Source organism: Archocentrus centrarchus, unplaced genomic scaffold (genome assembly GCF_007364275.1).
Source record: "Archocentrus centrarchus isolate MPI-CPG fArcCen1 unplaced genomic scaffold, fArcCen1 scaffold_44_ctg1, whole genome shotgun sequence".
Lineage (NCBI taxonomy): Eukaryota > Metazoa > Chordata > Actinopteri > Cichliformes > Cichlidae > Archocentrus > Archocentrus centrarchus.
In genome coordinates this window covers 2,407,794-2,412,293 of record NW_022060270.1, presented here as the reverse complement: position 1 = coordinate 2,412,293, position 4,500 = coordinate 2,407,794, and positions in this window count along the sequence as shown.

Here is a 4,500-nt window from a genome sequence, read left to right as displayed (position 1 = left end):
CCCTAGCTCACAGCCCGCTCTCTCTGGCTCCCGGCCTGCTTCCACGCAGCCAGTCGTCTCCCGGCCTGCTTCCACGCAGCCAGTCGTCTCCCGGCCTGCTTCCACGCAGCCAGTCGTCTCCCGGCCTGCTTCCACGCAGCCAGTCGTCTCCCGGCCTGCTTCCACGCAGCCAGTCGTCTCCCGGCCTGCTTCCACGCAGTCCCCTGCACCTCGGCTATTCCTCGAGCAGCCCCTGCTGCTCAATAAAGCAGCAGTGTGCCCTGTTCCGCGGTCCCAGCCTACGCATCCGGTGCCTCACTATGTAGGCCCCGTTCAGCCCATGGGCTCAGCTCACTCCAAGCCGATGGGGGTCTCCGCTCATTCCGAGCCGATGGGGGTCTCCGCTCAGTCCGAGCGCTCCGCGCCAGAGGGCCCCGCTCAGTCCGAGCCGATGGGGGTCTCCGCTCAGTCCGAGCGCTCCGCGCCAGAGGGTCCCGCTCAGTCCGAGCCGACGGGGGTCTCCGCTCAGTCCGAGCCGATGGGGGTCTCCGCTCAGTCCGAGCCAGGGGGTCCCGCTCAGTCCGAGCGCTCCGCGCCAGAGGGTCCCGCTCAGTCCGAGCGCTCAGCGCCAGAGGGTCCCGCTCAGTCCGAGCCGATGGGGGTCTCCGCTCAGTCCGAGCGCTCCGCGCCAGAGGGTCCCGCTCAGTCCGAGCCGATGGGGGTCTCCGCTCAGTCCGAGCGCTCCGCGCCAGAGGGTCCCGCTCAGTCCGAGCCCATGGGGGTCTCCGCTCAGTCCGAGCCAGGGGGTCCCGCTCAGTCCGAGCACTCCGCGCCAGAGGGTCCCGCTCAGTCCGAGCCGATGGGGGTCTCCGCTCAGTCCGAGCGCTCCGCGCACGAGGGTCCCGCTCAGTCCGAGCCGATGGGGGTCTCCGCTCAGTCCGAGCGCTCAGAGCCAGGGGGTCCCGCTCAGTCCGAGCCGGTGGGGGTCTCTGCTCAGTCCGAGCGCTCCACGTCACCCGAGGGTTCCCCACCAGAGCCCGGGGTCGCCCTTCTCCGCCGCCGCATGCCCCGCGGTCGGCCTCCAGTGTCTGCTCCCCGTCGCCGCCGCCGCACGCCCCGCGGTCGGCCTCCAGTGACCCCTCCTCATCGCCGCCACCGCTGGGAGCGCGGTCGGCCTCCAGTGACCCCTCCTCGTCGCCGCCGCATGCCGCGCGGTCGGCCTCCAGTGTCTTCTCCGCGTCTCCGCCGCCGCCGCTGGAAGCACGGTCAGCCTCCGGTGCCTGCTCCCCGTCGCCGCCGCCGCTGGGAGCGTGGTCGGCCTCCAGTGACTCCTCCTCGTCGTCGCCGCCGCCGCTGGGAGCGCGGTCGGCCTCCAGTGACTCCTCCTCGTCGTCGCCGCCGCCGCTGGGAGCGCGGTCGGCCTCCAGTGACTCCCCCTCGTCGTCGCCGCCGCCGCTGGGAGCGCGGTCGGCCTCCAGTGATTCCTTCTCGTCCTCGTCGCCGCCGCCGCTGGGAGCGCGGTCGGCCTCCCTCGTTGGGATTTTGCTTTGTGGCCCCTTGGCCTCTGCGGCCTCCTGAACTGTGTGTTTTTTGTTTTTGGATTTCCCACTGACTCCCCTGAACTGTGGACTGTTTTTTCCCCTGCTGTTTTTTGTTTTGTCATAGCTCCTGGACTGTTCCTTGTTTCGACCCCCTGTTTTGGACATTGGAGCTCTCCGGCCTTGTGCCGTCGCTTTTTGTTTCATCCGGTTGTTTTTTTTGCTTCTCGTCCCCGTGTTTTGTTCTTGTTTGGACTGTGTTGCCTCTGCTCTGCCTCATTTTGATGCCCCCTGTTGGACTGTCTCCGGCCTTGTGCCGTCGCCTTTTGTTCTGGTCCTGTGTTTTTGTTTTCTTCCTGTACGGGTTTGATTTGTTTTGTTCACGCCCTGTGATTTCTGTTTTGCTCCCTGTCTTTGTTTTTGTTTCGGGCCCTCCCTCCTGGTCCCCCGCCTCCCGCCCTTGTCTGGTTTTGTTTTCTGGTTTTGGCCGTCGGGAGCCGGCCTTTAAGGGGGGGGTACTGTCACGTCCTGGGCCGTTTGCCCAGCGTTTTGTGTTTAGTTTATTTCCTGAGCTTCTCCTCCCAGTATGTTTGTCTTGTGTTTCCTAGTGTTGTGATATGTCTGCGTCTCTGTCCTGAGTCTGTGCCTGTTCCCCGTGTTTAGTCAGTATGTTCCTTGGTTTGTCACTTCCTGTTTATTTTGACAGTCTGGTTTTCCTGTGCTTTGTGTTCAGCTTTGCTTCCCCTGTGTAATTAGTTTCATTTGCCTCACCTGTTGTTCCCTGCTGTTTCCTCTTGCCCTGATTACCCAGTGTGTATTTAAGCCCTCAGTTTCCATGTGTTCCTTGTCGCGTCGTTGATGTTGTGTGCCCGTGTGTTCCTGTGCTCCCTGTGGTTCCCCTTCGTCTCCCTTCTGAACGGTTTTTGTATTGTTTTTCCCTACTTTAATAAATGCCTTTAAGTTATGCCCATCTCCGGAGTCCTGCATGTTTGTCCTTCCTCGTCCGTTTCCTCCCCGGCCATGACAAATATCCCTTCATTCACTAATTTTCTGGATGTTTTCTTAAATAAACAAGCTGCACAAAACTATCACTCCACAACATTATAAAACATTTATGATTCCGGCCCTGCCCCTTACTTCCGGACCGCGAATTGATGTAAAAAATCAGTTTGGCCTTTTAAATTGCTCTTTTGACATTTTGATAACTTGGAGGGGAAAGTGAAATGTCAGAAAAGTAACTTAAAGGGCCAAATTGTCTTATATTTTCTACATCAAATTGTGAGCCGGAAGTAGAGGCCGGGGCCGGAAGTAGCCCCCGGGCCGGGAGTTTGATACTGCTGACAAAATCCCTTTTTTCCCTAAGTAAAATATGTTACGTGTCACAACGTGTCATAATTTCAAAACACAGCGGGGAGGCGAGGAGCAAAGTGTGCATTCTCTGTGCTGTGACAGGAGCAGCATTTAAACAGTCAACTCGTATCTTCGATGAAACCGCAGCACTGCATAGAGGAGAGAAAATGAAGCTGAAGTTCTCATTACGCTGGTATTGTTCAATATCAATACCAACGTTGGTATCGATATTATCGATATTTGGATCAATCCGCCCACCACTACCCTACATCAGCTTTCCTTAACACAGGCTATAACAAATACTTTGTCTTCTTGCTGAAGACAAAAACAGAATTTCTTGGTTTTCATAGCCATCTGAGTCTGCGTATGTACCATGTATTGTAGTGAAATGTATGAGTCTGTCAGTTTTTAAGCAGATTTGGAAACTTATAATACGAGTTTCTGATTTAGTAGCAGAGCTATTTCACTGAGTGTGATAAAACCTGTCAGTTTGGTGAAAAGATTACAGCTGCAGACTCTCATCCTTTTCTGACCACTTTAGAAGTTCCACACAGTTTATCCCAAACGGTGATTCAAAGTCAGAACAGAATATCACATATGGAACAACATAGGCTGAAACAGTGTCTCAGTGTCATGCACATGCTAATAATCTAAACTAAAACATCTTAACTGAGAAATTTTTCCTCTGCTTTCAACAGACAAAATCTCAGCCTCATTTTATCATTGTTTGTGCTGAGACACAGCGATTATTGTCTTTCTAAATTAAATGTGGAAGTCAAATGGTGCTATCCAGCAACCACACTTTTATACTTTTTTCAACATTAACAGTCATAACAGTCATACCATATCATTCTGGAGTCATGAGTATTCTGCTTCTGCTGCCTCAAGTTTTATGCTCCAACACACCAAACTGTGTGTTTGGTGTTGTCTATATTTTGTTGATGGCCACACCTTTCACATTGTTCTGAATGCCAATATTTGACAGATGTAGTTCAATCTGAAATATTTACACATTTGTTCTGTAAATTGGACACACTTAAAAAATATATATATTCTCAAGGCTTGAGTCATTTAAAAAGACAAAAACAGTGGGCAGGACCTGAGTCTGGTAGAAATAGTGCTGTCCATCACACTTTATGAGGATCAAATAGATTAAGAATATCGCTCTCAATGTAAAATTGCAAAGAATTTACAGATTTTACTCATTGAAACAGCACTCTGTTAAAACAGTTGGTGTATATTGTTTATATTATTCAGTTGTGAATACGTGTATAGGTATTCATGAGTGTATATGTGTGTGTCTGTATGTATATTTTCTTTTATGTTAATGCTACTTTCTACTCAGCAAACATAATTTTTAAAGGTGCCCGTATTGATCATAGTTCCGTATTGATCAAAACACACGTATTGATCATATTTCCAGATGATAAGGAGTCTTATTGCATTTCAAATATATGTCAGTCTTCTTGTATCCGGGGGAAAATGCACACAGATATTTTTGATAAAGCTTTATTTTTTTTTTTTTTTAAATTTACAGATGAAAAAAATCCAACTATTTCATTCAGTTTTTCAGTGTCAGTGTTTTGTTGTATCGCCACCTTATCGTGGTGGAGGGGTTTGTGTGCCCCAGTGA